Genomic DNA, 24,269 nt, shown 5'->3' on the forward strand with positions numbered 1-24,269 from the left:
ATGACAGGAGAAGCTTGCCTGAGAAGGTGACATTTGAATGACAACAGAAGGAACTGAGCTGTGCAGATATGTGGGGCAAAGAGCATTCCAGGCAGAGGGAACCGTAAGTGCAAAGGCCTTGAGACAGGAACATATTTGGGGCTACTCAAAGACTAGCAAGCAAGCCAGGGGGAGAGTGGAGGAAAACGACACGGGAGCAAGGGGACATTGCGGAGCCCTTGTAAACCATCTGAGGACATTGTTTTCCACCCTAAGATGAAGGCAGTGAGTGGTTTGGAGCACCGTCGGGGCGTGATCTGGGTTAGATTTTGGAAGGATCACTTTTGCTCTATGTGGAGCCAGACCGTGGTGAGAGAACGGCTGTGTGGCTATAAAAACTCTCTTCCAGATTTGCAAAATGTCGATGAGAATAACTGCTTTAAAATATCTTTATAGAATACTCTATCCAGATAAAAGAAACAAAAGTTTGGCATGATCTTCAAATAACCCAAGGGGGAGAAAAATATTAGGCAAATATAAACAGCATTGCATTCAAGAGGTGAAGTTGAGACATGCTTTCAATCTAGCCTCTGCAACAGCCAAGTCATCACAGCGCAATCAGATCCAGCTGGGACCACGGAAGATGACTACATATCCTGTGGATACTCAGCTTGGCACAATGTGGGTGGGAGCCAATGAGGGCTGGATGGATGGAAGCCCTGAGACTGCTGCCAACCCTTGTTCAGAGCTAGCGGAAACTTCTGACTCTGAAGTCTTCTTTGCAGCTGGAAAGGGGGAAAGGACTTAGGGAAGATGCTGAAGCTGGCTTGGATAAGGCAATGTCCCACTGGAGCTATTTCTGAGCATTTTATTGTTACTCAAATCTGTCTTCCCTCCCCACTTTGTAAGTTTCTATGCTGGTAATAATAGGTGATACTTATTCAGTAATTTACAATGTGCCAGGTACTATGTTAAACTTATCATATTCATTATCTTACTAATTTAAGCCTTCACAACAGCCCAATGTGGCAGGTGATATTATTATTGTCCACAATGCTTAGAAGTGGGATCAGAAGTTTAGAGACTTGCATAATTCCAGTTAGTAAGTAGCACAACTGGGATTCATCAGAATCCAGTCTGTGCATTTGAACAATAGCACTCTGTCTCTGACAGTTACTTGCCAAGCATCTACATGACGAGTTGACCTAAGGGTGGCAGAGTCTATTCTTACTTGGTTTCCCTTTAATATACATTGGCGGACGTTTTGCATCGCCATGAGGTCTGCTGACTCCCAGTGCAGGAAATAAATAGCCACAAGGCATTAGACTGATGTGAGAAAATGCTTATAACCAATATGCAAACCTTATTTTTTATTTATTTATTTTTTTGAGATGGAGTCTTGCTCTGTCGCCCAGGCTGGAGTGCAGTGGCGGGATCTTGGCTCACTGCAAGCTCCGCCTCCTGGGTTCACGCCATTCTCCTGCCTCAGCCTCCTGAGTAGCTGGGACTACAGGCGCCCACTACCATGCCCGGCTAGCTTTTTGTATTTTTAGTACAGACGGGTTTTCACCGTGTTAGTCAGGATGGTCTGAATCTCCCGACCTCAAGTGATCCGCCCACTTCGGCCTCCCAAAGGGCTGGGATTACAGGTGTGAGTCACTGCGTCCGGTTGCAAACTTTATTTTAAGCAGACCTGGTAACAAGAAAAAAAGACTTATAAAACAGGCATTCGAAGGGCATACTTGTACTTCAAAAATTTTTATTGTATAAATTGGTATATAGTTTCACACCACACAAAGTTATTACTTTGCCAAATGACTTGCCAGAGTATTCCTTTGGATAGACACATAGCAAATAATGCAACTAGTGTACAATTTACTCTAGGACATTTATGCTTATGACATAATGTATCAAGCTCATAATGCTTATGACAAATATAGCTGCATGATGACAATCATGGACAGTCAATGGCTCTTCGTAAAAAGGCTTATCTGGGATAAAAGTCAACAAGCTGGTGTTGACCATCAAGCATCACAACCTCATCACAGAACTTTCCTACTGAAACATTTTTACAAGTTGCTAACTTTAAAAATAATTTTATTTTATTTATTTATTTATCTATTTATTTTTTGAGACGGAGTTTCGCTCTTGTTGCCCAGGCTGGAGTCCAATTGCGTAATCTCAGGTCACCACAACCTCCGCCTCCCAGGTTCAAGCGATTCTCCTGCCTCAGCTTCCTGAGTAGCTGGGATTACAGGCATGCGCCACCACCTCCGGCTTTTTTTTTTTTTTTTCTTTTTGGAGACGGAGTCTCCCTCTGTCACCCAGGCTGGAGTGCAGTGGCGGATCTCTGCTCATTGCAAGCTCCACCCCCTGGGTTCATGCCATTCTCCTGCCTCAGCCTCCCAAGTAGCTGGAACTACAGGCTCCCGCCACTACGCCAGGCTAATTTTTTTGTATTTTCAGTAGAGACAGGGTTTCATTGTGTTCGCCAGGATGGTCTGGATCTCCCGACCTCATGTTCCACCCACCTCGGGCTCCCAAAGTGCTGGAATTACAGGCATGAGCCACCGCGCCCAGCCTAATTATATATTTTTGGTAGAGGTGGGGTTTCTCTATGTTGGTCAGGCTGGTCTCGAACTCCCGACCTCAAGTGATCTGCCCGCCTCGGCCTCCCAAAGTGCTAGGATTACAGGTGTGAGCTGTGCCCAGCTTATTTATTTATTTTTATTCTTTTGAGACAGGGACTCACTGTTGCCCAGGCTGGAGTGCAGTGGTGCCATCTTGGCTCACTGCAGCCTCAACCTCCCAGGCTCAAGTGATTCTCCCACCTCAGGTTCCCAAGTAGCTGGGACCACGGGCATGTGCCATCACGCCTCACTAATTTTTGTATTTTTTTGTAGAGACAGGGTCTCACTATGTTGCCCAGGCTGATCTCAAACTCCTGGGTTCAAGTGATCCTCCTGCCTTCGCCTCCCAAAGTGCTGGGATTATAGATGTGAGCCACTACTCCTGGAAAAAATCTTTTATTGTAAAAATTATTTTATTTTATTTTTTACCAGGAATAAAAAAAGTAACTTTTAACCACAGCTGAAACCTTTGTTTGCTACATCATAGCAAAGAAGCCCTGTGCATTAAGTATCACGTTTATAACTCAAAGTTACTTTCACCAAGTGGAGACGTTTCCCCTAGTGTTGTGGTTCATAAAAATAGCTAGATATTCCAGTGGTAAATATTCTGCAGATGATATTTTATTAATAAACTGACAGGGGAAGGAAAGAGATGGGTATGGAAGGATATCACTCTACTCTTTATCCTGACTACACATTTTGATTCATCCATACTTTGGAGAGATGCATGTCCAGAATTTACAGCCAATGGTCATCATGGAGAATTATGAAATTGGCAGACTCACCCCTCTGCCTTGAAGGGCAGTGGACAGAAAGGCGAATTTAGTGGATAATTTAGAACCCTAGGCTGGGTGCAGTGCTCACACCTCTAATTCCAGCACTTTGGGAGGCCGAGGCGGGTGGATCATCTGAGGTCGGGAGTTCAAGACCAGCCTGACCATCATGGAGAAACCCCGTCTCTACTAAAAAATACAAAATTAGCCGGGCATGGTGGCGCATGCCTGTAATCCCAGCTACTTGGGAGGCCGAGGCAGGAGAATCGCTTGAACCCGGGAGGCAGAGGTTGCAGTGAGCTGAGATTGTGCCACTGCACTCCAGCCTGGGCGAGAAAAACAAAACTCCGTGTCAAAAAAAAAAAAAATTTAGAACCCCATTTCTGGAGGACTAATTCCTAATGTGGACTATCAATCCAAGTGTAGATGAATGAAGCACCATAGGCCGTGTGATACGGTTTTCATTCTAGCACAAAACGTAACTCTCACTACCCATGGCCCTGTTGATAACTAAGGATCTGATACTGGCTTCCTGATATTTCTTTTTTTGGAGACAGAGTCTCGATCTGTTGCCCAGGCTGGAGTGCAGTGGTGCAATCTTGGCTCACTGCAACCTCTGCCTCCCGCATTCAAGTGATTCTCGTGCCTCAGCCTCCTGAGTAGCTGGGATCACATGTGTGTGCCACCACATCTGGCTAATTTTTGTATTTTTAGTAGAGACAGGGTTTCACCATGTTGGCCAGCTGGTCTCGATTCCTGAGCTCAGGTGATCCACCCTCCTTGCCTCCCAAAGTGCTGGGATCACAGGTGTGAGCCACCAGGCCCAGCTACTTCCTGATATTTCTGAAAACTCCGTTTTTACATTTTCTGTTCTGGAACACTTCAATCACGTGCTCAGTAGTTTTTTTCCTTAATGAGAGTAGATGTGTGGAGACGCTTTCCAGAGGGGATTTCCCCTAGCTAACTGTAAATTCTTTCTGTTCCCTTTTTTGTAGTATTTTTCCTAATCGTTAATTTTTACTGTTCATAAGAATTTCCTCAAATATTATTAAATATATTATTTAAAATAGAATCAGTGTATTTTTAAAATCTTAATATTAAGTAATATTTATTAATATTAGTTGTATTTCTATTATTTAAATATTTATGATTAATATGAAATAATATATCTATTGTTTAAATATTTATCAGTACATTTTTTTCCCCCTTTAAGTTAAAAAAAAAAAGAGAGAAACAAGAGAAGGAGTCCTTCCTCAGATTTAGTTTATGCTTTTGGCAAACTTTTCATCTTTTCAGTTGAATTAGTGACAATTACTTGTTGCATTAGAAGACTATGGGAATGACTTCAAAGAGCTGTAACAGCTTGTGCGCGCCTGTAGTCCCAGCTACTTGGTAGGCAGAGGCACGGGAATTGCTTGAACAGGGAGGCGGAGGTTGCAGTGAGCCGAGATTGTGCCACTAGACTCCAGCCTGGGCAACAGAGTGAGACTCTGTCTCAAAAAAAAAAAAAAAAGAATATCTTAAAATGCTTTAGCAATTCAAATTAGCTCCAGTATATCTTACTTATTTGGAGTTAATACTTCAATGATACAAGTTGGCCACTTTTGCTTATTAATTTTAGAAAAAAACTTCATCTTAATTACTTTTCTGTGGAGAAACAATTATAATCTGTACTATATAACCATTTATATAATTTGTAACAAAGATATACCCATTCTTTGGAAGAGAGCTATTTGTGCTAGTTGTTTTAAGTATGTTTATGTGTGAACCTCTCTGGGAAGTTTATATTTTGGTGACAAAATTTTTTTTTTTTTTTTTTGGTCTGAAAACTGGCAGAATGGATTTTTTTTAAATAAAATTTTTTTAAAAAAGAAAGCATTTTCTCCCCAAATTAGGTCTGCCAGTGGAAGTAAGTATGGCCTGGTGTTCCTTGCGTTCTTTTGCACCCTTTGGGCAAGGTGGCTTGTTGCTGAGAGATCATTTTGCACATTGGATTTCACTTCTAGTTGCCTAAGCTCTATTTAGTAAGCTGGGTGAGTTTATGCAAAATAGCCACCCTGAAGTGGAAATATCCACCCAGTTTAGTAGCTGCCATGAATATATCACACTTCAGACTCAATACACCGTGAAGACATCCCCAATAGTTTCTAATCATTTACATATGTTCTTTCCTTAACAGCATTTGCATTATAATCACTTTATTCATAAATCAAATGGTCCATTTAAAAGATATTATATAGAGGAAAACTTATTTCAAGACTTGTTTACTAGTGTTTTTACTTAAGCTAACTCCCAAAGCCTATAAATAAAAAGGGTTATTTTCACGTGAACTGTTTAACTCATCAGTGTATATACAATGCATCTTGTGTAGAAGTTAGACCTCCTCTGAAAGAAATTTCCAGAAATATATTTTTATTTTAGGAACAACAGCTTAAGTTATAAGACACTCTAACTAAGTGTGTGTATGTGTTTGTATGTGTTTTTCTAACCATAGAAAACATTATTTTAGTGGATGTTCAAATACACAGTGGTACTGTCTGCTTCTTCAGAGGCTTCTGTGACAATAGGGATACAGGCTAAATGTACCATGTGTTATGTTGAATCAGGTTCCAGGGAGAGGGCTGTGTATCACTGAGGAGAAAACAGACCTTTGCTTTCAGAAAGATAATCTGGAAATCTAAAATACAAGAATCCCACCACATATTGTTGTATCTTCATAATGATGAATTACTAACATACTACTTTAATTTTATCTCTAAACTCACCTAGAGTCTAAAAGGAATTTTTACAATCCCCTTTTCCTTTTCCTTCCTTTCTTTTCCCTTCCTTTTCCCTCCCTCCCTCCCTTCCTTCCTTCTCTTTACAATCCTCTTTTCCTTTTCCTTCTTTTCCCTCCCTCCCTCTCTCCCTCCCTCCCTCCCTTCCTTCTCTCTTTACAATCCCCTTTTCCTTTTCCTTCCTTTATTTTCCCTTCCTTTTCCCTTCCTCCCTCCCTCCCTCCCTCCCTCCCTCCCTCCCTCCCTTCCTTCCTTCTCTCTCTCCCCTCTCTCTTTCTTTCTTTTTCTTGTTTTTTGATGGAGTCCTGCTCTGTCACCCTGGTTGGAGTGCAGTGGCACAATCTTGGCTAACTGCAACCTCTACCTCCTGGGTTCAAGAGAGTCTCCTGCCTCAGTCTCCCGAGTAGCTGGGATTACAGGCATGCGCCACCACACCAGGCTGATTTTTGTTTTTTAATAGAGATAGGGTTTCACCATGTTGGCCAGGCTGGTCTCGAACGCCTGACCTCAGGTGATCCACCCACCTCAGCCTCCCACAGTGTTGGGATTACAGGCATAAGCCACTGCGCCTGACCTAAAGTCTCCATTTCTTATAACAAATTCATTCAACCTATGTGTTAAGGGAAGAAGATGAGTAATCATAGTTCTTACCCAAAAGGAGTAAGAACAGGAGTAAGAATCAAATGCTATGGACTTAGTACATATGTGTAAAGGCCATTAGCTCTATAAAAATTTTAAGGTGAGGCAGGAGATTCATTCGATTCCACAAGTTTAAGCCTTTTTATGTTTCAGTGTAAGATGTTTATTTTATGTAAGTCAATGTGTGATAAAGTTAAATCCATGCAAGGAAGACACAGGCAGCTCAGTGGTTGGCTTTGGGGGGCAAAGGATGAAAGGAAAGCTGCTGTGCAGGCTGGAAGGGACAGGACAGTGGCTTTTTCTTCTTAGGAATCTTGGGAATTTTCTCAAGCTTCTTGGCTGCCCTGAGGAAGTAGTTTGACCTTTGCCTGGCTGCTCAGTAGTGGAATGAGATCCTGAGAGGTGAAACCAGCTGGACTTCCTGGGTCGAGTGGGGACTTGGAGAACTTTTCTGTCTTACAAGAGGTTTGTAAAATGCACCAATCAGCGCTCTGTAGCTAGCTAGAGGTTTGCAAATGCACCAATCAATGCTCTGTGAAATGAACCAAACAGCACTCCATAAAACGGACCAATCAGCAGGATATGGGTGGGGACAAATAAGGGCATAAAAGCTGGCCACCCCCCCAGCCAGCAGCAGCAACCCACTGGGGTCCCTTTCCATGCTGTGGAGGTTTTGTTCTTGCACTCTTCACGATAAATCTTGCTGCTGCTCACTCTTTGGGTCTGTGCCATCTTTAAGAGCTATAACATTCACCGCAGAGGTCCGTGGCTCCATTCTTGAAGTCAGAGAGACCATGAACCCACCCTAAGGAACCAACTCCGGACATAATCCCATCCTAGTGACTCCTCTCTTGCAAAAGGCTTAGAATATTTTATTTCTAGTTTTTGTTTCTATATTGTTTCCATTGAAAAAGTATTATCTGGCAGAGTGTGGTGGCTCACTCCTGTAATTCCAGCAATGTTGAAGGCTGAGGTGGGAGGATCGCTTGAGCCCAGGATTTCAAGGCTGCAGTGAGCTGTGATTGCTGCTGCTGCACTCCAGCCTGGGGGACAAAGACCCTATCTCAAAAAAAAAAAAAAAAAAAAAGCATTTAAGAAAACATTTTAACATTAACATTGTACTCTTATTTTAAACATTGCATTTAGGCCAGGCACGGTGGTTCACGCCTGTAATCCTAGAATTTTGAGAGGCCAAGGTGGGTGGATAGCTTGAGGCCAGGAGTTCAAAACCAGCCTGGCCAACATGGTGAAACCCCATGTATACTAAAAATACAAAAAAAAATTAGCCAAGCGTAGGGGCAGGTGCCTGTTATCCTAGCTACTCGGGAGGCTGAGGTAGGAGAATCACTTGGACCCGGGAGGCGGAGGTTGCAGCAAGCCGAGATCGTGCCACTGCACTCCAGCCTGGGCAACAAGAGCAAAACTCTGTCTCAAAAAACAAACAAACAAAACCCATTATTACATTTAATATTTAACATTAACATCATATATTATCAGTCTATCAAACATTACAATGATTAAATCTGTGCCACGTCAGTACTAACACACTTAACTTGCACAGATGTAGACAGAATACAATTTGTATGAAGCATCTTAGAACAGGAATTCAGCCTCCTGAATCAGACATCCAGACATCCCCAAGGCTCTGTGAGGACAAGGGATTGTTTTGGGTTCAAGGCAAGGTAAACCACAGCACATTGATCAGGGACCAGTCACCACTTGGAGGAGATGATACATATCTTTTTCTAGAAGTTTGTTTTCTTCCATTATATGATTTAAAGAAAAGGCAGCCACAGTTCATATGGTGTTGGAGAATCTTGAAAAAACAAATTCACATTCTTTTCTCTCCACTTGATCAACAACTGTGTAATTCTAAATTCCTGGGAGGTATTGGGTTTGACTTTATTGGACTCAGCCCATAGTCTGAAATGAGGTGGTTTCTTTATTTGATAAGTTCCCTGACTAAAGTTTCAGCAACTGTTCTCAAAGAAATGCTATCTCTTTATCGTAAGAAAAGCTTTTCGTACCAAATTTTCAGTGTTCTGGTTGTTCCAAAATAGTAGGAATGGAAATGTTGGCTGTCAAAAAGTCCCTTCCTCTATTGGTGGAAAAGAAAAATAGTCTATTCGAATCATGAGAGGGATCGTAGAGATTTCCCATTCCAAAGTCCCTTCCTTCTTCAGACGAGGAAACTGAGGCCCAGCGAGGTTAACTGAAACAACACTGAGGGCTTGCCCTGCATTTGGGATGGGAATGAGATCCCTGGGTTTTTAGTGAATGGAATGCGATTCTTCAAACATCCTGGCCCGGTTATAAAATGCACGTTAACTCCCTGATGAGGTGGAGAGGCTGGGAGCTTGACTGAGCGTTACTGTTCACAAGTGTATCTTTTTACTTAAGGATTAGGAACTGTGTGCTGACTTAGCCCAGGTGAGCTTTGATTTTGCCCCAGGTCAACATCGGAAACCACATCTTTTATAGGAAAGCAATAGGAAAATCCCGTATGAGATTTCACATACATATTTATTTTCCTGATAAGACTCCAGGTTCCTGGTGTACTTGCTTTTGCTTCCCTGTTAATGATTTGATCGTGTTACCTCTCCTTTGTGATTTCGGCTTTTCTGAAATGATGTGAGTAATGGTCTAAGTCAGTCTCCCTTACTCGGTCAATAAATATTTGCTTCTGGTCTGTATTATTTTCTTTTTGCTGTTTAACATATAACTCTTTGTTGGTTATTATTTTTTTTCTGAGTGAATTTCACCCCACCTCTAAATGAAAGCTACACGAAGGCATCAGGCCTAGCTTAGTGTTTTGCACATCATTAATTCTAAGTAACATTTCTGAAGCTACTTGAAAACTAAAATTTTATAAGGTGAGCTACTGAAAAGTCATTACGTCAAGGCGTTAATGTATTGTCTTGATAATGATAAATTTCCACGTGTCAGAATTGCACAGAGCAGTACAGAATTCCTATAGCCACACAAGTTCCTCTTTCCCAGGGATTTCTGTGTACAGATTAAACCTCTATAAAATAAAGCTGTCAAAAGGCGAAATTACAACCACTTTAAAGATCAAACTGCCTTTTATGTGTGATGCTAGAATGGGCAGCACCTCCTTCTATATGGTAGAGTAAGTGTTCTGATGGGTGGAGCAGAGGAGGTTTGCTTTATAGGCACAAAAAGGCTGAAGAGAGCAGAAATAAGGGACAAAAAGTGGATCGATCATTTCAAATTTACTTTCCCTACAGATGGTTAAAACAGAGGGGAACTTCCTCGTCACTCAGGCTCTGGTACACTAGGCTCCTTTCGACTGGTTGTTGTGTATCTTCTGTTTTGGGAAAACTGGCCTGTTTCAGAGTTCATTCAGATCTCGTGGCAATTAGCCTGAGTGACTCCATACTGGTTACTCAGGCTAATTGCTGGGGCCCAGAGTCGGAGCTCAGTCCAAACAACAGCCTCGCATAACTGTGTTTAGCAGACGCTGCCATTCCTTTCTCGGTCCCTTTTGTCTTAGAATCAATTGTCTGAATTACCAGGTATTGTCATCTCCAAGGGAGGATCTGTCTTGGAAATTTCCGGCTAGTCCCCTTTTCTTAATAGTGGACGTGTGTGTTTCCATAAGGAATGACTATGAATGGGCCAGTGTTTCATGGACCACGTCCTCCAAAACTCCTGTGTATTTACTTACAGACGATGGGCCGGAACAGGTGGGAAACACTGCCTCTGGTTGGATTCCAGCCAGTCCATAGGATGACATTGCGTGGCCACTGGTCTTATGCCCAGACAATGTTTTCCCTCTGCGGCTACGCCTTTAAGACAGAAAACTAAAAGGCTTAAACCCAGTAGACAATTCCAAGAGGAAGCTACTTTCTTTGTTGTGCTTCTGTTGTTGACACTTCTGTTCTCAAGGTTAATTACATATTTGGTTAATTGATTTAATTGGTTAATTGGTTTGCTGGGCCTGCCTCCTTGGTAAGAATTCAAATGCAAATTCACACCAGGCTATGCCCTTTCATTGCTGGTGGCCTATAACCAAGACACACACACACTACTTAATTATAAGTGTTTGTTTTGGGGAATTTGCTACTTGTTCTCTGAAGCAGATTTTCTTTTACACTAGGAGAGCAAATGCCAGTTTACTGCCAATTCCAGAAGTCTGCTCTATTGCAACAAAGAAGGAGATGGGAATGGCAGGGTCTGGAAGCATGAGACGTCTCTGACGTCTGCTCTGATCCTCCCAGTGCCTGGTGGTTCTGGGGCCAGGACTGGCCACAGTGACTTGAAATGTGAAGACGTCCTCCTTCCAGGGTGTGTCGTGTCCTCTCCACCTCGGCTGAGAAAACAAGAAAATGAAACGGGATTCAAAGCGTCAATTCTGAATGTTAGCACTTTCTGAATAATCAATAAAAAACGAATTCTGGCCGGGCATGGTGGCTCACATCTGTAATCCTAGTGCTTTGGGAGGCTGAGGCAGGCGGAGTGGTGGCACACGCCTGTAATCCCAGCTACTCGGGAGGCTGAGGCACAAGAATTGCCTGAACCTGGGAGGTGGAGGTTGCAGTGAGCGGAGATCACGCCACCGCACTCCAGCCTGGGTGACAGAGCGAGACTTCATGACAAAAAAAAAAAAAAAAAAGAATTATTTCTAGGTTGTTGGTGGAATAAGAAAAAGCAGAGGCCGGGCGTGGTGGCTCACGCCTGTAATCCCAGCACTTTGGGAGGCCGAGGAGGGCGGGTCATGAGGTCAGGAGATTGAGACCATCCTGGCTAACACAGTGAAACCCCGTCTCTAAAAATACAAAAAAATTAGCTGGGCATGGTGGGGGGCACCTGTAGTCCCAGCTACTCGGGAGGCTGAGGCAGGAGAATGGCGGGAACCCAGGAGGCGGAACTTGCAGTGAGCTGAGATCGTGCCACTGCACTCCAGCCTGGGTGACAGAGAAAGACTGTCTCAAAAGAAAAAAAAAAAAAAAAAGAAAAAGCAGAAAAGGTGTTTCACTTAGGTGGGTTTTACAGTTCTAGATTAACTCTCTAATAATTTCTAGTCCCTTCTATTTTCCATCTGCCTGATTGAAAATAGAAAAATCAGGATGGGCGTAGTGGCTCACGTCTGTAATCCCAGCACTTTGGGATGCAGAGGCGGGTGGATCACTTGAGGTCAGAAGTTCAAGACCACCCTGGCCAACATGGTGAAACCTCATCTGTACTAAAAATACGAACAATTAGCCGGGTGTGATGGCTCTTACCTGTAATCCCAGCTACTCGGGAGGCTGAGGCAGGAGAATCACTTGAACCTGGGAGGTGGAGGTTGCACTGAGCTGAAATTGATCTCGCTATTGCACTCCAGCCTGGACAACAGAGCGGGACTTCGTCTCAAAAAAAAAAAAAAAAAAAAGAAGAAAGAAAAATTGTTTTTCACAGATGACTTTATCCATGTTGAGCAAATTATTAGCCTCTCTCCTCTCTCTCTCTTTTTTTTTTTTTTTTTTTTTTTTTTTTTAAGGCTAGTGAAGTTCAGTAGTGAGAAGGAGGGAAATAGAACCAGGAGTTCAATCTGTAACTGACTGAATAATCAATTGAGATAACTAACTACCTTCAGGCCAGTCTATCCGCCTACCATGTTTGGCATCCTGAAGATCAAAGTTTGGAGAAGAAATGCTCTAGGGTCCTCAGTCCTTGATGAATTGTACTCATAATAGAGTGAGTTGAAGGTTGCTCTTGCCATGTGTGTTTGCTAAGTGGTTCTGGGGAATCTGGAAAGAACTTGGCTGAGGACTTTAAACCTGGTGGTAGATCCTTTTAACTGGAGAATGGAGCCTGTCCATTGTTGGAATGACATTGTTTTGTTTTCTCTTTGATTGTTGGGTTTCTCATTTCTGCTGCAGGGTTAACAAATTTGTAACCTCCTTGGCAGTCTTGCCTGAGATTCTTCTTTCCTCTCCTCATAATTAGAGAGCTTTTTGTAATCTTTCATCAGACTGTCCTTTGAACTAGCTTAATTATGTCTCATTCTAGCTTTATTGATTGGTGTCGCTAATTGATCGTTTCTCTTCCATAATATTGCTTTATGCACTTTAAAAACAATTATAGCTTTTTTTTTTTTTTCTTTGGAGACAGAGTCTTGCTCTGTCGCCCAGGCTGGAGTGCAGTGGTGCAATCTTGGCTCACGGTAACCTCTGCCTCCTGGGTTCAAGCAATTCTCCTGCTTCAGCCTCCCAAGTAGCTGGGATTACAAGCATGTGCTACTATTCCTGGCTAATTTTTTGTATTTTTAGTAGAGACAGGGTTTCTCCATGTTGGTCAGGCTGGTCTTGAACTCCTGACCTCAGGTGATCCACCCTCCTCAGCCTCCCAAAGTGCTGGGATTACAGGCGTGAGCCACCATGCCCAGCCTAATTATAGATCTTTTCATGTCCATCTTCTCCATTGCTAAAATATTCTTTTAAAAAAGTAGAATTATTTTTTAAATTGCAGAAGTCATATCACAGTGGCACCATTTGACCTTTGTTTTTCCTTCTGAATCAGTCTTTAGGTTGCTCCCTACAAATCATACTTCAAGTGACATTTTCTTTGGATTTGTGGTTGAAAACCCAAACATGAGACCAGCATCCTACAAGCAGTGCGGAAGTCCATGGCAGAAGTTCTCAGGCTGTGTGCTGTGTGTGGAACTCTTGTTCATACATCCCAGTGTCAGAGGCCATTTCCTCTTTTTATAGGGAGGCTTGGGAGAAAGGCGGGTGGCAACACTGTCTCATTGATGAGTCATGTTCCTGTGTCTGTGAGCGTCAGGGAGAATGACAGAGCTCTCTGGAACAGCGTCCTCAGGGTCCACAGCACTACTCAGTGGGGTCTGATTCCTTCTGCTTTTTATAGTGAGGCGTTCATAGAGTGTCACAGCCTTCATGAGGAAACGGGAAATGAGATGGGGGCCCAAGCAGACGGACCAGACTTGGAGGGAAGAAAAGAAAAGAAAAAAACGAGAAAAATAGAGAGAGGAAAGAGGGTGATTAAAGGCAGATAAAGAAACGAGATGTGGCCGGACACAGTGGCTCACGCCTGTAATCCCAGCACTTTGGGAGGCCGAGGCGGGTGGATCACGAGGTCAGCAGATGGAGACCATCCTGGCTAACACAGTGAAACCCCGTCTCTACTAAAAAACAATACAAAAAAATTAGCCGGGCGTGGTGGCGGGCGTCTGTAGTCCCAGCCACTCGGGAGGCTGAGGCAGGAGAATGGCGTGAACCCGGGAGGCGGAGCTTGCGGTGATCGTGCAGCGGCACTCCAGCCTGGGCGACAAACTGAGACTCCGTCTCAAAAACAAACAAACAAACAAAAAAATAGGTCACTGTTATGGTTATTCCTGCCTTTGCATTGATGGAAAGGAAATGGTTTGGTGTCCAACTGTCAAACACTCTGACTGTGAACGTATGGGACTAAACTTGTCCTGTGTGAAAGCCGTGTGAATCATCTGGTATCTGTTCCTTACATCTTGGCAAAGGTTATCGCGTAGGCTCTGCAGTGGGATCAGGTATGTGGAAGAGGAGGTAGGGGGAAGAGAGGAGGGTAGAGGAGCCCCAGGCAGAAAGAGGGGGGTCTGCTGGGAGGCCTCCCCTCCAGAAGAGCCAGCGGCCCGGTGAGGCACAGCCCAGCCTCAGGTGTGAGCGTCTTGGATGTTGAGGAACAGGGTATAGCTGGACCAGGATGCAGGATGGATGAGACTGCCGGGGCCACCAGAGAGAGGCAGTCATATGGCTCAAGCTTTTGTTGGCTGCACTTTGGTGAACTAAACAACCAGGGGAGCGTGGATTTCATGCCAATTAGCTAATATTGCCATGCTGGTTTTTCACCCTGTGAAATTATTAACACCAGGTGTAACCATCGTGGCTCACTGGAACCCAGTCACCTCTTTCGATGACAGGATTTTTGTTTTCTTGCCCTTATCTAACATTCACATACTCAGTTAGTGTCAACTATCAACTAACATTAACATTGACCTTGGAGGCCTGTGAAGTCAGAGATGAAGACTGAAACTGGGGTTACACATGCTCTTGGTTTCACCATCTGCAGAAATATCAGGAGAAATAATAGGGATATTCATCCCCATGGACAGCCAGGCCCCTTCTAACACCACCTGTTTGCCTTGCCTATGCCCCCAGCACTCTGCTTGGTCCTATAGCTCTGCCTGCTGCGGCCACTAGCAACAGAAATGATCACAGCAGCCCTCGGTGTGCTCACTGTGGGCCAGACACTGCACTAAGTGCCGAACGCATGTCAGGTTATGGAATTCTCCAAACTCTAAGGTATCCTGGTCATATTGTTTATATTTTACAAATGAGTAAACTGACAGAAAGGTTAAAATGGCCCAGGGTCACACTCTGTTAAATAACACAGAAGAAACACACGGTTGGAGAAACAATGCCTAACAAAACAGATTCTGTCTTTGCCCTCCCTGCCGCAGGAAGGGAGCTGCTCATATTTGACTGTGGTGTGAGACTCAGTCAGATGGGGTTTAGACTAGAGGCAGAGAGGTCCGAGAAGAAACCCTTCAGTAACAGGGGTGAGGAATGATGGATCCCCGAACTAAGGTGATAGCAATGAGAAAGGAGAGAAGGTGGATTTGGAAGTGAGAAAACACTTTGGGAGGCCAAGGCGGTGGATCACCTGAGGTCAGGAGTTCGAGACCAGCCTGGCCAACATTGTGAAACCCCATCTCTACTAAAAATACAAAAATTAGGCTGGGCGCGGTGGCTCATGCCTGTAATTCCAGCACTTTGGGAGGCTGAGACGGGCGAATCATGAGGTCAGGAGATCGAGAACATCCTGGCCAATGTGGTGAAACCCCATCTCTACTAAAAATACCAAATATTAGTCGGGCGTGGTGGCGGATGCCTGTAGCGCCAGCTACTCGGGAGGCTGAGGCAGGAGAATGGTGTGAACCTGGGAGGCGGAGCTTGCAGTGAGCCAAGATCGCGCCACTGCACTCCAGCCTGGGCGACAGAGTGAAACTTCATTTCCAAAAAAAAAAAAAAAAAAAAAATTTGCTGGGCATGGTGGCAGGTGCTAATCCCAGCTACTCAGGAGGCTGAGGCAGGAGAATTGATTGAACCCGGGAGGCAGGGGTTGCAGCAAGCTGAGATCACACCATCGCACTCCAGCCTGGGCGACAGACTAACACTCTGTCTCAATAAAAAAATAAAATAAAAAAATAAGCGAGGAAAGAAGCCGGGCTCATTGACATAGTGACTGAGCAGAAGTCAGGGATTTGGGCCTGGGCTCCTGCCCTGGGAGTGAGAGGGGTCTTGGCAAATGGCACCACCCTTTCCTGCAGCCCTCCTGTATCTTGTGTTTATACCTGGAAGTGTGGCTTTAGCCAATGGAGCCAGAAGTCTGGTCAATGTCTGTGAAACACAGAAGAGCCGAGGTAGCCCTGCATCGTGGATGCCGCTGGTGCCTCACCCAGGCTCTCTTTGCTGGGGGCCCCTGCCCCAGCTGCTGGGTCATTTGAGAGGCATACACCTGTGAGACCTTTTCTGGAAAAGTGCTCTAGACTCACAGGAGTCCCCCTGCCCGGAGACATATGGGTAGGTACCTCAGGATGTCCCCATTTTCCCCACCACATACACATTGGGGACTGGCCAGCCACCTAGCAGATACAGAGCCAGAAAGACCCGGACCCTTTACTTCAAGGCCAGGCAGCTCTGTGGTTTGACTGATTGCACCGTCACCTCCTCCCTGTCCATGGACCAGGCTATGACTGGGCTTTCCCAGAGATCACATCCTGCTTCCCAGCATCCTCATCCTGGTCACCCTTCTCTCACTCCCCCTTAGGGGCTGAATTATGTCTTCTGACCCCAATTCATATGCTGAAGGCCTAACCCCAGTACCTCAAAATGTGACCATATTAGCAGATAGGACCTTTTAAGAGGTCACCATCTTTTAATTTTAATTTTAATTTAGTGAGCCTGTTAGGATGAGCCATAACTCAACCTGACTGGTGTCCCTATAAGAAGAAGAAATGTGGACAGACATTCCCAGAGACACTCGTGCACAGAGGAAAGACCATGTGAGGATACCATGAGAAGGGGGCTGTCTGCAAGCCAAGGAGAGAGGCCTCCGGAGAAACCAAACCTACCAACAGGTTGTTCTTGAACATCCACCCTGTAGAACTGTGAGAAAATTAACTCCTTTTTTATTTTATTTATTTATTTATTTTTGAGACGGAGTCTTGCTCTGTCGCCCAGGCTGGAGTGCAGTGGTGTGATTTCGGCTCACTGCAAGCTCCGCCTCCTGGGTTCACGCCAGTCTCAGCCTCCCAAGTAGCTGGGACTACAGGCGCCCACCACCACGCTTGGCTAATTTTTTTGTATTTTTAGTAGAGATGGGATTTCACTGTGTTAGCCAGGATGGTCTCGATCTCCTGACCTCGTGACCCGCCTACCTCGGCCTCCCAAAGTGCTGGGATTATAGGCTTGAGCCACCGCGCCCGGCCGAGAAAATTAACTTCTGCTGTTGAAGCCTCCCAGTCTATGGCAACCCTAGCAAATTAGTGGACTCCCTCACATGTTTTTACTGAAGCACATTTCCTCAATAAACCAAAAGCACCAGGATCCTGGTCTCACATGCTGCTTCTAGGGAACGTGACTAAAGACACAAAGGCACTAAGGAAACAATGTTCAGATTGTATTCCAAGTGTGCCGGCCCTTTACTGATTATTTCATTAACTTGTTAGTGGAGAGTTAAGACCCAGGCAGCAGACAGGCTCCCAAGGGCTTCCAAGGACAGTGTGTTCCGTGGCCAGTCCAAGCTTTAGAAGCGGGGGAGTCCCCCAGTTTCATCTGGGAATGGAGCCTCCCTCTTTTCCCCAATCATTTGGCCTTCTACACCTTAAAGAAGTCTGTGTTAAAATAAGTTACAATGTACACATAAATTAATTTGTTTCTGGTTAAAATCAGAAAGACATTCAATCTTGATAAAAACTAGTTTCAATCTATCAGAACATGAACTTCTTCTTTTTTTTTTTTTTCTGATGGCAAATGCTTTTGATTTGTTTGTACCTTGTGGCTACATACGTAGCAGATAAATGAAGGGGCAAAGTGAATTAGAAAAAACTCAGGACTAGGAATTGAGAAGCCCAGGATCAAGTTCTGCTGTATAAGTCTGTTTTCACACTGCTATAAAGATACTACCTGAGACTGGATAATGTTTAAAGAAAAGAGGTTTCATTGACTCACAGTTCCACATGGCTGGGGAGACCTCAGGAAACTTAAAATCACGGCAGAAGGCTAAGGGGAAGCAAGGCATGTGTTATCACGGCAGCAGGAGAGAAAGAGAGAGAGTGAAGGGGGAAGTGCCACACTTTTAAACCATCAGACCTCATGAAAACTCACTATCACGAGAACAGCAAAGGGGATATCTGCCCCCATGATCCAATCACCTCCTACCAGGCCCGTCCCCTGACACATAGGGATTACAATTCAACATGAGATTTGTGTGGGGACACAGAGCCCAACCATATCAACTGCTTCAACCAGTTGTCTGATTTTAGACCTTCTATTATTCTTGGCTTGGCTTCAGGTTTTCTAAAACAACTCTCCCACAAAAACAAAAACACAAAAACGAACAAATAAACAAACAAAAAACCACACAGAAAAAAGGATCCCAAAATGCTCTCCAAATCTTATTTCCTTCTAAGGTTCTTTATTCCGACAATCCTGGATATTTCAGTCAAAGGTGTTCCAGCTTCTAGGGTTGCTCCAGTCAGAACCGTCTCACCTCTCTGCAGTTTGCAGGTGGATCTCCACCCACATTGTGTGCCAGTTTTCACTGGCGAACTTCAACTCCCTTTACCTCTCTGTCCTCAATTCCCCCAGTAGGCTCTGCATGTCAAATAAACCTCTTCGAATAGAATTGGAGTCTGGCTCCGTAGCATTTATTGAAAACCCATTATATCCTGTTTACTTATTCTGCAATCGGAGCCTGCACATTTCTGATACACTAATGGGAAAGTTTTGGCCAAAGAGGAGGCGATTGTTCTGGCTCTGTCCTGTCCCATGATATCAAACATTCATCTGTGGAACACATCTGAAACCTTTTGTCCTCTAGTGGCTACAGTGGTTAACCTTGAGAGAGAGAGAGAGAGAGAGAGAGAGAATGTGTGTTGTGTTGGGGGAGGGTTTTTGGCAGCGGAAAGCATTGATTTTATTAGCTTAGGACAACTTATGCTGTGTATTCAAGAAACTGTCAAAATCCCAAAAGTGTACTGTCTAGCATGTAGTTCTTTCTTTCTTTCTTTCTTTCTTTCCTTTCTTTCTTTCTTTCTTTCTTTCTTTCTTTCTTTCTTTCTTTCTTTCTTTCTTTCTTTCTTTCTTTCTTTCTTTCTTTCTTTCTTTCTTTCTTTCTTTCTTTCTTTTCTTTCTTTCTTTCTTTCTTTTTCTTTCTCTTTCTCTCTCTTTCTTTCTTTCTTTTTCTTTCTCTCTCTTTCTTTCCTTCTTTCTTTCTTCTTTCTTTCCTTCCTTCCTTCCTTTTTTTCCTCTTTCTCTCTCTCTCTCTTTCTTTTGTTGAGATGGAGTCTCGCACTGTCGCCTAGGCTGGAGTGCAGTGGCGTGATCTCTGCTCACTGCAACCTCCGCCTCCCAGGTTCACGAGATTTTCCTGCCTCAGCCTCCTGAGGAGCTGGGACTATAGGCGCCCGCCACCATACCCATCTTTTTTTTTTTGTATTTTTAGTGGAGACGGGGTTTTACTATATTGGCCAGACTGGTCTTGAACTCCTGACCTTGTGATCCACCTGCCTCAGCCTCCCAAAGTGCTGGAATTACAGGTGTGAGCCACTACGCCCGGCCAGTTTATTTTCTTAAGCCTCTGCTGACAGTGAACTGACCGAGACCATGAAGTTCCTGAACAATTACAAGAAAGAAGTCTTCTCATCTTTTCCCGGCAGAGCAGGTTCTTTACACCTCTCTAAAAGCTGCCCAGGGACTCCCATTCAAAGCCTCTTGAGATGGAAAAGACGCTCTTCTTCTTCTTCTTCATTATTATTATTTTAGACGGAGTCTTGCTCTGTCACCCAGGCTGGAGTGCAGTGGCATGATCTTAGCTCATTGCAATCTCCACCTCTGGGTTCAAGCAATTCTCCTGCCTCAGCCTGCTGAGTAGCTGGGATTACAAACCGGGCTAATTTTTGTGTTTTTAGTAGAGACAGGGTTTCACCACGTTGGCCAGGCTGGTCTCAAACTCCTGACCTTGTGGTCTGTCTGCCAGCCTCCCAAAGTGCTGGGATTACAGGCGTGAGTCACCGTCCCCGGCCCCAGATTTTGTTTTCAAAAAATTTATAAACTTCCTGGGGTGAAGAGGCAAATACCAACATTTCATCTGACTTTCATTCTGCCACTGAATGGACCTCACAATCCTGACTCCATAGTCAACGTGAAGATAATTTGCCACCCACCTCCTGGAACCATCGCTGTTCCTCTAGAAATGAAGATGGATTCACAGATACGATTACACATACGTGAAGTTCTGGAACAGGTAAAACTAATCGATGGTGACAGAAATGGCAACAGTGCTTTCCTTCTTGGTAGAACTCATTGGAAAGGGGCATGAGGGAACTTTCTGGGGTGTTGAAAAGTTGTTTAACTTAATTTGGGTGGTGGTTTACATATGTGTATACAATTGTCAAACCCCACTGAATCATAAAGACCTCTACGTTTCCTAATATTTAAATTATTCTTCAATTAAATAATTAGTGGACAGTGCTTGAGATGAACACTATAAAGCCCATTTCTTTCCAAACATACTTGTTCCCTGTTATATATTAATTTATCCTTGATCCAACGCCCAGTGGGCTCCCCCTTCACAGTGGCACCAATGTAGAGGGATGGCAAATTCTTAGGTTGGTTTTGATTACAACAGTGGGCAGAATAAATGTGATTTCTCAAACAAAGTGGTGGACTTGGACCTTGCCTCAAGTTACGGACCTCAATCTCTCACGGATCTCAATCTCTCACAGACCCCAATCTCTCACGGATCTCAATCTCTCACGGACCTCAGTCTCTCACAGACCCCAATCTCTCGGGAATCCAAGGCCCAGATGAATCAAGGCATTTTTCCTAAGGTCACACAGTCAACCAGTAGTAGAGCTGGGTCTAAAACTTAGACCAGCTCCCTTTCCCCTTCCCTACATTTAGTCTTTCTTTCTTTCTTTTGTTCCTTCCTTCCTTTCTTTTCTCTCTTTCTTTCCTCCCTCCCTCCCTTCCTTTCTTCTTTCCTTCCTTCTCTCTTTCTTTCTTTCTTTTTTTCTTTCTTTCTTTCTTTCTTTCTTTCTTTCTTTCTTTCTTTCTTTCTTTCTTTCTTTCTTTCTTTCTTTCTTTCTCTTTTTCCTTCCTTCCTTCATTCTTTCCTTCCTTCTCTCTTTCTTTCTTTTTTCTCTCTCTTTCCTTCCTTCCTTCCTTCATCCCTCCCTCCCCCCCTCCCTCCCTGCCTTCCTTCCTTCTCTCTTTCTCTGTCTCTCTCTCTAACAGTCTCTCTCTCTCTTTCTTTCAAATAGAGTCTTGCTCTGTTGCCCAGGCTGGAGTGCAGTAGCACACTCTTGGCTCACTGCAACCTCTGCCTCCCGAGTTCAAGTGATTCTCCTGCCTCAATCTCCCGAGTAGCTGGGATTACAGGTGTGCACTGCCACGCCTGGCTAATTTTGGTATTTTTAGTAGAGACAGGGGTGTCAACATGCTGGCCAGGCTGGTCTCGAACTCCTGACCTCAAGTGATCTACCCACCTCGGCCTCCCAAAGTGCTGGGATGATAGGCGTGAGCCACTGAGCCAGGCCAAGTTCAGTTTTCTTTCCATCATAGTATGTGGAGTAGAAAAGAGGCTTCTCTCAGACCAACCTTTGTTCCCAACCTTGATCTATCAGGTATTACTTGTATGAACTCAAAATAATGTATGTACTGCCCCATGCCTCAGTCTCCACATCTATCAAACGGAGATACCATGTTTACCCGCGGCTGAGACTAAATGAAATAAAGTCTATCAACACCGGTGCTGACTGACTGGCGGCCCCTTCTCCTTCTGGCCCTATTCATTGCTCATTCTCCTGCCCGGCCTCTTCCTTTGAATGTTTTTCATGACTAATTCTCCATATTTCCTCCCTATACTCAGCCCCTTGGTATGTTTATTCTCTAGGTTATAAAATGATGAATCAGCTCTTTAAATAAATATTTTTCTTCGTGAGAATTAATAACCCTAAGTGTTTAAGGCGAGTTTTAAAAAATTCCCTAAGTCTCTTTTTCCCTATCCCCAGCAAACTCTTGATCTAATAAGAAAATAAACCTCGTAAATAAGACAAACTGCAGCATATTGCAAAGAAACTGGATACTTTTTTTTTTTTAAAGAAAATATGTGAAAAGGTAAAAAGACTTCAACTTCTCGTAGACTTTCTGTCATCTTTGGCAAATTATATTACTTTCCTGTGCCTATTTAAGAACCTCTTAAGATAAAAATGGCTGTTTCTCTTGCAAAGTTGTGAAACCAAGTAGAAATAATTAGTACTTTCTCTATCTTAATACATTTTAGGACTTTTGAGGTCCTAGCATCAGACTCTCATCTGGTTCCTCAGATCATCTGGAAGACGTTTCAATACTGAGGGTCTGAAATTTGAAGGGGACAAATGAGTGCTTTGCTGCTTGGACCAGTGACACATTAACTTCATTGCCTTGTCCCTTCAGAAACCGCTTCTCTTCTGCTGTGCACCACTGTGTTTTTATTTCTCTCCTGGTCAATTCCAACCCTGGCAACACCTCCGGAGAGGGTTGACCAGGCAACTATTAAGTACAAGCGGGCCGGGTGCAGTGGCTCACGCCTATAATCCCAGCACTCTGGGAGGCTGAGGCAGGAGAATCACTTGAGCCCAGGAGTTTGAGACCAGCCTGGGAAACATAGCAAGAATCTGCTCTACAAAAAATTTAAAAATTAGTTGGGCATGGTGGTGCACGCCTTTAGTCCCAGCTACTCAGGAGGCTGAGGTGGGAAGATCACTTGAACCCAGGAGTTGGAGGCTGCAGTGAGTTGAGATTGCACCACTGCACTCCAGCCTGGGTGACAGAGCGAGACCCCGTCTCCGACAACAACAACAACAACAACAACAAAAAGAAGAATAGTGTTTGATATAGCCACTGCCTTCTCTTCTCACCATGTAAAGCCTAGACATTGCCAAGAAGCGCGTGATCATGACGCAAGTCCAGCCAGCACTATGTCTGGCAGAGAAAGTCACCCAAGAGTGACCCCTGAGAATCCTCAGTGTTGGCTGCTGTCATGGATCTGACCCACACTAATTTCCCGAGTGAAATTGGGGCTTAGAGAATGTGCAGCATTCCAGCAGCAGGCACGTCGATGGCTGCTGGTTTTCATTTCGTGATAGAGCCAGCAAGCTCTTAAAAGGCGAACATTGCACACAGGAAGACACAAAACAAACACACTCCTCAAATCCCCGCTAGTCAGGCTGAGCTGAAAAACAAACTTCGAATTTTCTCCCTTAAACGGGACTGAACTTGACTGGGGCACTTGAACGTTTCCTTGGAAATGTCAAACAGCAAAACTCCATTCTTTCTGGCCCCATCTTTTAAACTCTATCCCTCCAGGGAAGACCTTGTAGATTTATGCTTCTTATACACTTATGCTTAAAAAAAAAAAAAAAAATCACATCCTGTAGATTCTAGCTGAGGTTCTCAGTTTAGTCTTTAGCACAATTTTTTCTTTAATCACATGGGAAGAGAATTTGGCTTAAGGACTCTGTTTTTCCAGGAAGACCCAATAATTACTGGGCTGTGCCTAGCACACACTGAGTCTTGGGTTGAAGTTGATATTGAGATGAGCTTTAGAAATTCTGTATTCAACATAATTTTATATATTTGCTTTAGTTCACATAGCAAGGAAAGGGTATTCAGTAAGGAGTTCAGTTCACAGAGCCACGTGATGGCAGACTAGGGGGTCAAAGCTGGAGCTCCAGTTTCCCAGTGTGGTGTCTTTTGCACAGAGCACAGATTTTGTGTTTTAAGCAATTGTGCCTTTTATTTATTTATTTATTTATTTATTTATTTATTTATTTATTATTTTTTTGAGATGGAGTCTTGCTCTGTCGCCCAGGCTGGAGTGCAGTGGCGCGATCTTGGCTCACTGCAAGCTCTGCCTCCCGGGTTCATGCGATTCTCCTGCCTTAGCCTCGGGAGTAGCTGGGATTACAGGCGCCTGCCACCACGCCCGGCTTTTTTTTTTTTTTTTTTTTTTTTTTGTATTTTTAGTAGAGACAGGGTTTCACCGTGTTAGCCAGGATGGTCTCGATCTCCTGACCTTGTGATCCGCCCACCTCGGCCTCCCAAAGTACTGGGATTACAGATGTGAGCCACCGCACCTGGCCAGCAATTGTGCCTTTTGTTTTTATTTTTTTAGAGACAGGGTCTCACTCTGTCACTCAGGCTGGA

General features: G+C 44.1%; 1 protein-coding gene across 9 annotated transcripts in view; it reads right to left on the bottom strand.

Moving 5' to 3' along the window:
* Positions 1–1,303: 1,303 nt before the first annotated feature.
* LOC102126788 (uncharacterized) overlaps positions 1,304–24,269 on the bottom strand; it is a 116,153-nt gene continuing 93,187 nt past the window's right edge. For 5 of the 9 annotated variants that reach the window (XR_012413594.1, XM_065546113.1, XM_065546114.1 and 2 more), the window contains 2 exons: positions 12,045–12,170; positions 8,250–11,131 (listed from right to left, as the gene is read on the bottom strand). The gene's annotated coding sequence lies outside the window, so the exon portion shown is untranslated. Of the gene's footprint in view, positions 1,673–6,432; positions 7,858–8,249; positions 11,132–12,044; positions 12,171–12,415; positions 13,747–24,269 lie in introns of those variants that run through there. The other 4 variants (XM_065546115.1, XM_065546119.1, XM_065546117.2 and 1 more) reach the window with 4 other exon arrangements.

The sequence above is a fragment of the Macaca fascicularis genome, chromosome 6 (assembly GCF_037993035.2).
Source record: "Macaca fascicularis isolate 582-1 chromosome 6, T2T-MFA8v1.1".
Lineage (NCBI taxonomy): Eukaryota > Metazoa > Chordata > Mammalia > Primates > Cercopithecidae > Macaca > Macaca fascicularis.